This window comes from Pleurodeles waltl, chromosome 11, assembly GCF_031143425.1.
Source record: "Pleurodeles waltl isolate 20211129_DDA chromosome 11, aPleWal1.hap1.20221129, whole genome shotgun sequence".
Classification (NCBI taxonomy): Eukaryota; Metazoa; Chordata; class Amphibia; order Caudata; family Salamandridae; genus Pleurodeles; species Pleurodeles waltl.
Window position 1 is genome coordinate 805,915,585 of NC_090450.1, and position 12,945 is coordinate 805,928,529.

General features: G+C 45.5%; 1 protein-coding gene across 3 annotated transcripts in view; it reads left to right on the forward strand.

Annotated features, from left to right (window-relative positions):
* Positions 1-12,945, forward strand: part of GAS2L1 (growth arrest specific 2 like 1) — a 224,093-nt gene that overhangs the window by 35,367 nt on the left and 175,781 nt on the right. For all 3 annotated transcript variants that reach the window (XM_069214573.1, XM_069214572.1, XM_069214575.1), the window contains exon 2: positions 7,801-7,864. The gene's annotated coding sequence lies outside the window, so the exon portion shown is untranslated. The remainder of the gene's footprint in view (positions 1-7,800; positions 7,865-12,945) is intronic.

A 12,945-nucleotide genomic window follows, 5' to 3' on the forward strand; every position in this document is an offset into this window, starting at 1 on the left:
TCAGCGGTGGGGTACAAGACTTTGCATTTGCTGGACTACTCAGCCAATACCTGATCACACGACAAATTCCAAAATTGTCATTAGAAATTGATTTGTGCAATTTGAAAAGTTTTCTAAATTCTTAAAAGACCTGCTAGGGCCTTGTGTTAGATCCTGTTTAGCATTTCTTTTAGAGTTTAAAAGTTTGTAAAAGTTTGAATTAGATTCTAGAACCAGTTGTAGATTCTTAAAAAGTATTCCAACTTTTAGAAGCAAAATGTCTAGCACAGATGTGACTGTGGTGGAACTCGACACCACACCTTACCTCCATCTTAAGATGAGGGAGCTAAGGTCACTCTGTAAAATAAAGAAAATAACAATGGGCCCCAAACCTACCAAAATACAGCTCCAGGAGCTTTTGGCAGAGTTTGAAAAGGCCAACCCCTCTGAGGGTGGCAACTCAGAGGAAGAGGATAGTGACTTGGAGGAAAATTCCCCCCTACCAGTCCTATCTAGGGAGAACAGGGTCCCTCAAACCCTGACTCCAAAAATAATAGTCAGAGATGCTGGTTCCCTCACAGGAGAGACCAACACCTCTGAAATCACTGAGGATAGCCCCAGTGAAGAGGACATCCAGTTAGCCAGGATGGCCAAAAGATTGGCTTTGGAAAGACAGATCCTAGCCATAGAGAGGGAAAGACAAGAGATGGGCCTAGGACCCATCAATGGTGGCAGCAACATAAATAGGGTCAGAGATTCTCCTGACATGTTGAAAATCCCCAAAGGGATTGTAACTAAATATGAAGATGGTGATGACATCACCAAATGGTTCACAGCTTTTGAGAGGGCTTGTGTAACCAGAAAAGTGAACAGATCTTACTGGGGTGCTCTCCTTTGGGAAATGTTCACAGGAAAGTGTAGGGATAGACTCCTCACACTCTCTGGACAAGATGCAGAATCTTATGACCTCATGAAGGGTACCCTGATTGAGGGCTTTGGATTCTCCACTGAGGAGTACAGGATTAGGTTCAGGGGGGCTCAAAAATCCTCGAGCCAGACCTGGGTTGACTTTGTTGACTACTCAGTGAAAACACTAGATGGTTGGATTCAAGGCAGTGGTGTAAGTAATTATGATGGGCTGTACAATTTATTTGTGAAAGAACACCTGTTAAGTAATTGTTTCAATGATAAACTGCATCAGCATCTGGTAGACCTAGGACCAATTTCTCCCCAAGAATTGGGAAAGAAGGCGGACCATTGGGTCAAGACAAGGGTGTCCAAGACTTCAACAGGGGGTGACCAAAAGAAAGGGGTCACAAAGACTCCCCAGGGGAAGGGTGATGAGACAACCAAAACTAAAAATAGTAAAGAGTCTTCTACAGGCCCCCAAAAACCTGCACAGGAGGGTGGGCCCAGAGCCTCTTCACAAAACAATGGGTACAAGGGTAAAAACTTTGATCCCAAAAAGGCCTGGTGTCATAGCTGTAAACAGCATGGACACCAAACTGGAGACAAGGCCTGTCCCAAGAAAGGTTCCACTCCAAACTCCCATCCAGGTAACACTGGTATGGCTAGTCTCCAAGTGGGATCAACAGTGTGCCCAGAGCAAATCAGGGTCCACACTGAAGCTACTCTAGTTTCTGAGGGTGGGGTGGATTTAGCCACACTAGCTGTCTGGCCGCCTAACATGCAAAAATACAGACAGCAACTCTTAATTAATGGGACTAGAATAGAGGGCCTGAGGGATACAGGTGCCAGTGTCACCATGGTGACAGAGAAACTGGTTTCCCCTGGCCAATACCTGACTGGAAAAACTTACACAGTCACCAACGCTGACAATCAGAGAAAAGTACATCCCATGGCAATGGTTACTTTAGAATGGGGAGGGGTCAATGGCCTGAAACAGGTGGTGGTCTCCTCAAATATCCCAGTGGACTGTCTGCTTGGAAATGACCTGGAGTCCTCAGCATGGGCTGAGGTAGAACTAAAAACCCATGCAGCCATGCTGGGTATCCCTGAACTGGTGTGTGTGAAAACAAGAGCACAATGCAAGGCACGGGGTGAACAAGTAGAGCTGGAGTCTGGAAGAATGGCCCAGCCTACCAAGAGGAAAGGAAAGTCAGTTGGGAAACCAACTGCAACACAGCAAAAGAAAGGGAACCTCTCTTCTCAGGAAGAAGTTCTGCCCTCTGAGGGAACTGAGCCTTTGGAGCTTGAACCTTATCAGGTTGAGCTCTTAGGCCCAGGGGGACCCTCAAGGGAGGAGCTGTGTAAGGGACAAGAAACCTGTCCCTCTCTTGAAGGCCTTAGGCAGCAAGCTGCTGAAGAGTCCAAAGGCAAGAAAAATGGAACGCATAGGGTCTATTGGGAAGATGGACTCCTGTACACTGAGGCCAGAGACCCCAAACCTGGTGCCACTAGGAGAGTGGTAGTGCCTCAGCTGTTCAGGAAGTTCATCCTAACATTGGCCCATGACATTCCCCTTGCTGGACATTTGGGACAAACCAAGACGTGGGAGAGGTTAGTCAACCACTTCTACTGGCCCAATATGTCCAACATGGTTAAGGAGTTTTGCCTCTCCTGCCCCACCTGTCAAGCCAGTGGTAAGACAGGTGGGCACCCAAAGGCCCCCCTCATTCCACTTCCAGTGGTGGGGGTTCCCTTTGAAAGAGTGGGTGTGGACATAGTTGGTCCACTAGAACCTCCCACAGCCTCAGGAAATATGTATATCCTGGTAGTCGTGGATCATGCTACCAGGTATCCTGAAGCTATTCCCCTTAGGTCGACTACTGCCCCTGCAGTAGCCAAGGCCCTCATTGGTATCTTTACCAGAGTGGGTTTCCCTAAGGAGGTGGTGTCTGACAGAGGTACCAACTTCATGTCAGCATACCTAAAGCACATGTGGAATGAGTGTGGGGTGACTTATAAATTCACTACACCATACCATCCACAAACTAATGGCTTAGTTGAGAGATTCAACAAGACATTAAAGGGCATGATCATGGGGCTCCCAGAAAAACTCAAAAGGAGATGGGATGTCCTCTTGCCATGTCTGCTTTTCGCTTACAGAGAGGTGCCACAGAAGGGAGTAGGATTCTCACCCTTTGAACTTCTGTTTGGTCATCCTGTAAGGGGACCACTTGCTCTTGTTAAAGAAGGCTGGGAGAGACCTCTCCATGAGCCTAAACAAGACATAGTGGACTATGTACTTGGCCTTCGCTCTAGAATGGCAGAGTACATGGAAAAGGCAACCAAAAACCTTGAGGCCAGCCAACAGCTCCAGAAGTTTTGGTATGACCAAAAGGCTGCACTGGTTGAGTTCCAACCAGTGCAGAAAGTCTGGGTTCTGGAGCCTGTGGCTCCCAGGGCACTCCAGGACAAATGGAGTGGCCCTTACCCAGTGCTAGAAAGGAAGAGTCAGGTCACCTACCTGGTGGACCTGGGCACAAGCAGGAGCCCCAAGAGGGTGATCCATGTGAACCGCCTTAAGCTCTTCCATGACAGGGCTGATGTGAATCTGTTGATGGTAACAGATGAGGATCAGGAGGCAGAGAGTGAACCTCTCCCTGATCTTCTGTCATCAGACCCACAAGATGGCACAGTAGATGGAGTGATCTACTCAGACACCCTCTCTGGCCAACAGCAAGCTGATTGTAGGAGAGTCCTACAACAGTTTCCTGAACTCTTCTCCTTAACCCCTGGTCAGACACACCTGTGTACCCATGATGTGGACACAGGAGACAGCATGCCTGTCAAAAACAAAATCTTTAGACAGTCTGACCATGTTAAGGAAAGCATCAAGGTGGAAGTCCACAAGATGCTGGAATTGGGAGTAATTGAGCGCTCTGACAGCCCCTGGGCTAGCCCAGTGGTCTTAGTCCCCAAACCTCACACCAAAGATGGAAAGAAAGAGATGAGGTTTTGTGTGGACTACAGAGGGCTCAATTCTGTCACCAAGACAGATGCTCATCCAATTCCAAGAGCTGATGAGCTCATAGACAAATTAGGTGCTGCCAAATTCCTAAGTACCTTTGACTTGACAGCAGGGTACTGGCAAATAAAAATGGCACCTGGAGCAAAAGAGAAAACAGCATTCTCCACACCTGATGGGCATTATCAGTTTACTGTTATGCCCTTTGGTTTAAAGAATGCCCCTGCCACCTTCCAAAGGTTGGTGAATCAAGTCCTTGCTGGCTTGGAGTCCTTTAGCACAGCTTATCTTGATGATATTGCTGTCTTTAGCTCCACCTGGCAGGATCACCTGGTCCACCTGAGGAAGGTTTTGAAGGCTCTGCAATCTGCAGGCCTCTCTATCAAGGCATCCAAATGCCAGATAGGGCAGGGAACTGTGGTTTACTTGGGACACCTTGTAGGTGGAGGCCAAGTTCAGCCACTCCAACCCAAGATCCAGACTATTCTGGACTGGGTAGCTCCAAAAACCCAGACTCAAGTCAGGGCATTCCTTGGCTTGACTGGGTATTACAGGAGGTTTGTGAAGGGATATGGATCCATTGTGACAGCCCTCACTGAACTCACCTCCAAGAAAATGCCCAAGAAAGTGAACTGGACTGTGGAATGCCAACAGGCCTTTGACACCCTGAAACAAGCAATGTGCTCAGCACCAGTTCTAAAAGCTCCAGATTATTCTAAGCAGTTCATTGTGCAGACTGATGCCTCTGAACATGGGATAGGGGCAGTTTTGTCCCAAACAAATGATGATGGCCTTGACCAGCCTGTTGCTTTCATTAGCAGGAGGTTACTCCCCAGGGAGCAGCGTTGGAGTGCCATTGAGAGGGAGGCCTTTGCTGTGGTTTGGTCCCTGAAGAAGCTGAGACCATACCTCTTTGGGACTCACTTCCTAGTTCAAACTGACCACAGACCTCTCAAATGGCTGATGCAAATGAAAGGTGAAAATCCTAAACTGTTGAGGTGGTCCATCTCCCTACAGGGAATGGACTTTATAGTGGAACACAGACCTGGGACTGCCCATGCCAATGCAGATGGCCTTTCCAGGTTCTTCCACTTAGAAAATGAAGACTCTCTTGGGAAAGGTTAGTCTCATCCTCTTTCGTTTGGGGGGGGGTTGTGTAAGGAAATGCCTCCTTGGCATGGTTGCCCCCTGACTTTTTGCCTTTGCTGATGCTATGTTTACAATTGAAAGTGTGCTGAGGCCTGCTAACCAGGCCCCAGCACCAGTGTTCTTTCCCTAACCTGTACTTTTGTATCCACAATTGACAGACCCTGGCATCCAGATAAGTCCCTTGTAACTGGTACTTCTAGTACCAAGGGCCCTGATGCCAAGGAAGGTCTCTAAGGGCTGCAGCATGTCTTATGCCACCCTGGAGACCTCTCACTCAGCACAGACACACTGCTTGCCAGCTTGTGTGTGCTAGTGAGGACAAAACGAGTAAGTCGACATGGCACTCCCCTCAGGGTGCCATGCCAGCCTCTCACTGCCTATGCAGTATAGGTAAGCCACCCCTCTAGCAGGCCTTACAGCCCTAAGGCAGGGTGCACTATACCATAGGTGAGGGTACCAGTGCATGAGCATGGTACCCCTACAGTGTCTAAACAAAACCTTAGACATTGTAAGTGCAGGGTAGCCATAAGAGTATATGGTCTGGGAGTTTGTCAAACACGAACTCCACAGCACCATAATGGCTACACTGAAAACTGGGAAGTTTGGTATCAAACTTCTCAGCACAATAAATGCACACTGATGCCAGTGTACATTTTATTGTAAAATACACCACAGAGGGCACCTTAGAGTTGCCCCCTGAAACTTAACCGACTATCTGTGTAGGCTGACTAGTTTTAGCAGCCTGCCACAAACCGAGACATGTTGCTGGCCCCATGGGGAGAGTGCCTTTGTCACTCTGAGGCCAGTAACAAAGCCTGCACTGGGTGGAGATGCTAACACCTCTCCCAGGCAGGAATTGTCACACCTGGCGGTGAGCCTCAAAGGCTCACCTCCTTTGTGCCAACCCAGCAGGACACTCCAGCTAGTGGAGTTGCCCGCCCCCTCCGGCCAGGCCCCACTTTTGGCGGCAGGGCCGGAGAAAATAATGAGAAAAACAAGGAGGAGTCACTGGCCAGTCAGGACAGCCCCTAAGGTGTCCTGAGCTGAAGTGACTCTAACTTTTAGAAATCCTCCATCTTGCAGATGGAGGATTCCCCCAATAGGGTTAGGATTGTGACCCCTCCCCTTGGGAGGAGGCACAAAAAGGGTGTACCCACCCTCAGGGCTAGTAACCATTGGCTACTAACCCCCCAGACCTAAACACGCCCTTAAATTTAGTATTTAAGGGCTACCCTGAACCCTAGAAAATTAGATTCCTGCAACTACAAGAAGAAGGACTGCCTAGCTGAAAACCCCTGCAGAGGAAGACCAGAAGACGACAACTGCCTTGGCTCCAGAAACTCACCGGCCTGTCTCCTGCCTCCCAAAGATCCTGCTCCAGCGACGCCTTCCAAAGGGACCTGCGACCTCGACATCCTCTGAGGACTGCCCCTACTTCGAAAAGACAAGAAACTCCCGAGGACAGCGGACCTGCTCCAAGAAAAGCTGCAACTTTGTTTCCAGCAGCTTTAAAGAACCCTGCAAGCTCCCCGCAAGAAGCGTGAGACTTGCAACACTGCACCCGGCGACCCCGACTCGGCTGGTGGAGATCCGACACCTCAGGAGGGACCCCAGGACTACTCTGATACTGTGAGTACCAAAACCTGTCCCCCCTGAGCCCCCACAGCGCCGCCTGCAGAGGGAATCCCGAGGCTTCCCCTGACCGCGACTCTTTGAACCTAAAGTCCCGACGCCTGGGAGAGACCCTGCACCCGCAGCCCCCAGGACCTGAAGGACCGGACTTTCACTGGAGAAGTGACCCCCAGGAGTCCCTCTCCCTTGCCCAAGTGGAGGTTTCCCCGAGGAATCCCCCCCTTGCCTGCCTGCAGCGCTGAAGAGATCCCGAGATCTCTCATTGACTAACATTACGAACCCGACGCTTGTTTCTACACTGCACCCGGCCGCCCCCGCGCTGCTGAGGGTGAAATTTCTGTGTGGGCTGGTGTCCCCCCCCGGTGCCCTACAAAACCCCCCTGGTCTGCCCTCCGAAGACGCGGGTACTTACCTGCAAGCAGACCGGAACCGGGGCACCCCCTTCTCTCCATTCTAGCCTATGTGTTTTGGGCACCACTTTGAACTCTGCACCTGACCGGCCCTGAGCTGCTGGTGTGGTGACTTTGGGGTTGCTCTGAACCCCCAACGGTGGGCTACCTTGGACCAAGAACTGAACCCTGTAAGTGTCTTACTTACCTGGTAAAACTAACAAATACTTACCTCCCCTAGGAACTGTGAAAATTGCACTAAGTGTCCACTTTTAAAACAGCTATTTGTGAATAACTTGAAAAGTATACATGCAATTTTGATGAGTTGAAGTTCCTAAAGTACTTTCCTGCAATACCTTTCGAATGAGATATTACATGTAGAATTTGAACCTGTAGTTCTTAAAATAAACTAAGAAAAGATATTTTTCTATATAAAAACCTATTGGCTGGATTTGTCTCTGAGTGTGTGTACCTCATTTATTGTCTATGTGTATGTACAACAAATGCTTAACACTACTCCTTGGATAAGCCTATTGCTCGACCACACTACCACAAAATAGAGCATTAGTATTATCTATTTTTACCACTATTTTACCTCTAAGGGGAACCCTTGGACTCTGTGCATGCTATTCCTTACTTTGAAATAGCACATACAGAGCCAACTTCCTACAGGGGGCAAGTGCTTGTGCTCCGCCTGACTTTTCTCCTTGCATCTTTCAGGACAGCCACAGATTTTGAATGTCAGAGGCGGCGCCCTCCTTCAGCGAACAGGCTCTGTGAAACAGTGAGTACTGAACTGCACCATTTTTACATTAAAATAGTAAAAAAACACCTCAACATTATTGCTCCCACTGTAGTCAAGCTGTGCTAAAAAGATCCAATGCTGTGAAAAATGAGATGATGATGATGAAGGAACCAAAGTCAAATAAGATGAGAGAGCGCAGGGGTGACATTAAAGGAAGAAATCAAATTAGGAGAGCATATGAGGGAGGGATTACATGAAGATTCTAGTGGGGAACAGTGTAAAGAGATAGGGTCAGGTTAGACATCACTGGAGGGACCAGTATAAAGAAACAAGGTTAGGATACTTTGTGGAGGCAATATAGTAAACAGACAGGGACCGGACGGAAATTGCAGTGAGGGAATAGCATAAAGGAATGAGGGTAAGAAAGAGACTGCTGTGAGGTTACCGTGTAAAAAGAGAGGGGCAGGTTGAAAATTGTAATGAAGGAATAGAAGGAAGAGATGGATTGGAAACAGAGTTTCCACGAAAGTCAAGTTTTAAGAGATCAGGTCAAGATGGAGATTGCACCGACAGAGTGTAAGAGACAGAGGGAGGATGGGGTCTGAAATGAGGGAACAATGTGAAGCAACAGGATGAGAATAGATATTACAGTGATGAAGTAGTGTAAAGACACGGGGGACAGAGATATTGCAATGAGGGAATAGTTTGATGAGGCACTGCGTGGATGAAGATTTAAAGATTTAATGAAGCAGACAGCGTGAAGGTTCCGGTCAGAGGTTGATGCAAAAGAATAGTTTTACAGCAGAGTGAGGGTGGTGAGTGCATTGAGGAGACAGTATAAAGAGACGGGGTCAGGGGAGAGAATGCAACGAGGGAATCATGTAAGGAGAGGGGGTCATGGTAGAACTGCAGTGAGGGAATAGGATAAAGAGTCTGACAATGGTAGGATGAGGTTACATTGATGGAGCTTTATTAATACACAGGCGGAGGATGGAGATCGCAGTGAGGGCGCTGTACAAAGAGACAGGTGGAGGATGGAGATCGCAGTGAGAGAGCTGTTTTAAGAGGCTGGTGGAGGATAGAGCTTGCAGTGAGGGAGCTGTATAAAGACACAGGCGTGGGATGTATATTGCTGTGATAGAGCTGTATAAAGAGACAGGCGGATGATGAAGATTGCAGCTGTGGAGCTGTATAAAAAGACAGGTGGAGGATGGAAAGCGCTGTGATGGAGCTGTATGAAGAGACAGGCCTAGGATGGAGATTGCAGTGAATGAGCACGACAACTGGTGGAGGGTGAAGATTGCAGCTGAGGAGCTGTATAAAGAGTCAGGCGTATGAATGGCGATGGCAGTGACGGATTTGTACACAGACAGGCCGAGGATGGTGCTTGAAGTGGGGTAACTAGTTTAAAGAGATATGGTAGGATGGAGATAGCGAGGGAATAGTGCACTAAGGCCGGTTAATGATTGACATTAACGTGAGGGATTGAACAATGAGACAGTGAAAGGAGATTATAATGAAGGGACAAGGTGATACAAGGAAACTGAACAAGGAGAGTATTAATACCAAAGTACGAAATAAGACTGAGTGAATATGAATATTCAAGTGATGAAATGGAAAAGACAACGAGGAACTGGAGAGCCAAAAAGTCAGTAAGGCAAACACGCTGAGAGAGATGAAAAGACAGTGGGGCATTCAAGGATGCACCAAACTAAAAAGACAGGTGAGCGAAAACATACTAGGAAAATTAAAGACGGCTGTAAGAGGAACATCGAAAATAATGGACTTGGGTGAAGACAAGGAAAGGAAGACATGGAAACACAAAACCATGAGCAAGTACTGTGAAACTTGGAAGTGAAAGTTGCATAAAAGATAGAAACACATGGAAAGTTTGGGAAAGTCCAGGTACCCAAAGAAAGACGGATGGAACAAGATGAAGGGAAAGGGAAAAAAGATCAACACAAAGACAGAGAACGACCAATAAGCGTGGGTTCATGCAATCTCGCACCACCATTAATACACTATGGGCCAGATGTAGCAAAGGGTTTTACCCATTCTGTGTCTATGGGTAAATGTGTTCGTACATATGGCCCCAAACTCCTGAAATATAGAGACGGGGAGAGATTAGGAGGCAAGCACGTGCAAATCAAGTAGGGAAAAGGTACTAAATCCATTATTCTGCAGTAAAAGCTACCGCAACAAGAAACTAAATTTGTCCCAGTTTTCCATTCACACAAAACGGACAAAAAACTGTTTCCCTGTCCGTATGATTTTTTTAAATGATAACAGTACTGAAACTGGGTCTTATTTTTGTTGCCTACCCATGCTGTGAATCATGCTTGCCAGGCCACTAACTGTTTAAATTGACAGAATAAAGACTAACAATTTTGATTGGCTTTCTTAATGAAAATGAACTGCAAATGTACTGGTACTACAATACTAATGATTTCAAAGCCTCAAGTGTACATTTATCATTCGAATAAATCTGGTAATGTACTATTAGTAATTTCACTTTTTCACCAACCAAAATCTAAATAGATAAATTTCAGTAAGCTGAGAAAAAAGAAATAATGATAACCATAGATAGAAATGTTTACAATACCACAAATCCTGAAGGTCATAACCACCCAATCTTCTCTTTAGTTGGATGTTCACACAATAATTCAGTTGGCCAGGATTGGAAGATTTAATGCTAATTCAGGGATTGTGTCTGCAAAAGACTTACTCAACCTTAAATATGATGCAAGACTAAGGAGAAATCCGGAGGATGCGTTTCGATTTAGCCATTTTATAATTTAGTCTGCCGGTTTGCCATTTACACAATGCAGATGTCTGTATTATTTTTAAAAATAAAAAAAAATGAAATTGGGTAAGTAAGCTGAGAATAAAGAAATAATAACCGTAGACAGAAACTACCACAAAACCTGAAGGCTGAAAGTTCCCAATCTTCTCTTTATATTCATGTTTACACATAAATCCAGCTGTAAAACAATATGTTTCTCTGAGTATGTTATAAAAAGAGATTTACAGAAAGTAGATGTTTTGATTGTCTCTCCATGTGAATCATGACTGCCAATAGCTGCACGAAGTGACAGGATAGGGAGATAAAAAGAGGTGATATTCCCTAATGATGCTTAAATAGTTGCTGATGTACATATGCGCTAAAACTAGGATGCTGACTTGTTCAGGTGGGTGTATTGTTTGTTGGGTATGGCTACATAACTCCCTAAAGCCCTCTAAACATTGAAGTGTGTGTACACATTTATGAGTTCAATTATGTAAGTTATATTATCAAATTCAGTCTTCCACTGCCCTCCAAAAATGGACATACACCAACAAGCTAGCAAAAATATATGTGCATAAATACAAAAAGAAATATCAAAAATATATAAAAATCATAAAACCCTAATTATAATCCTGATCGGTACAGTTCCTCTGCAGATAAACTGCTTTAAGGCCTATAGAAATACCCCTGTTTTCTGAGTAGATACAGAGCTTCATTGTAAGTCTTTGCTTTCTCGTGTAGTCAAGTAAGATGAAAACATTTTGCCAGACGAATTTTAAGATCTTCGAGTACAACACTAGCCAGGAGCATTTTTAAATAATATAACACCTCCTTTGAAGTAAGCCTTCTCCTCCAGATTACCACCCTCGCCTTCTGAGTGAGGATCCTCACAAAAAAAAAACAGTTAAAAAGGAATGAAAACAGACATTAAACAATGAATACAGTTTTTTTTTTCTCCCAAACTAAATGGGAAAGATGATTTTGCCCCAGGGGTACACACAGGGATAGGAGAGGTGGGTGGAAAGCAAGAGAGAGAGACACGTTGAGACTGTGGCAGTGGAAAGAGACAGAGGAAGAAAAGTAGGGGCCCATACATTAGGACATAGTGATATTTTCATTCAGACATGTGTGAAGGTGTAAGGAGAAAAGAACAAGGAAACTAGAGAGACAATGGAAAATAATAAGGCACATAAAGGAGGGGCACGTGGGTAGGGAGGAACACAGAGGGGTTGGTGTTGCTTGTAAACACAAATATATACCATATCAATGTAAATAAATGTGGCCCAATAAACATGTTATTTTGAGCAAATATAATAATAAAAACAGACAGGTTTTACTACAGCGCAAAGGGTAACCTCAAATTATAACCATAATAGTGGTCCATTTGTTGGATCTTCTGGATTCTCATGGATCTTCACCATTCTCTATAGGCCTATGCAATGAGATTGTGCTGTGATTCTGCCTAAATACCTGTTTTCATACCTAATGTACTTGAGAAAACAGCATAAACCATATTGGCAGATGGGGAGAGATTAACACGCTACTCGTTAGCATTGTTCAGGGAGGGGACAGGCAGCATGACCCAGTCGAGGTTTTACCTCTTGTGAGTCATGGCTCTTCCCCACGCTCAACAATGGTTACACAGAGCATAGTGCCCAATGCACATTTGTGTGTATGCAGTGTGTGTGTGTATATGTGTGTGTGTGTGTGTGTGTGTGTGTGTGTGTGTGTGTGTATATATATATATATATATATACTTACACAATAAGTCTGCATTTCCATAGGCAATGCCTTTCTTGGTTTGTTAATAACCTTGATGAATCTTCACAAAACTTTTTTAAAAAGTGCTCTTTTTTGCCTAGTTTCTTCATGGAATGTTTTGTGGTAATCCATCAAGCGAGGGCCGAGAAAAAGAAGGGGGTGTCTTAAAATGCAAAATACCCATGCATTTTCCTAGACTTTTTTGAAAAATGTTACAGCGAAAACTGATGAATGGAATTACACCAGATTTGACAGGAAGCTAGATCTTGGTCCAGATAGTGTGCTTGTTGTGCTTTGATGTAAATCTGTTCATTTGTTTTAGAAAAAATACGGTTTAATTATATTTGTATGTCTGGATGGTTAGGTTCAAAGGACTCTTGCCAGAGTCCTGCAAGTTCAACTTAAAAAAACATAGAGCGTTTTGATTGCCAGAGGGGGCTTTTTTCCACCTTGGGCAAACTCGCTCCGATAGGAATGCGGCTCCTGCTGAAGCAAGCACACTGATTAGTTGGCCGCAACATTTTTGGGGGGACACCCATCACAATACTTACTCCCCTGTCCTGAGATTGTAGGT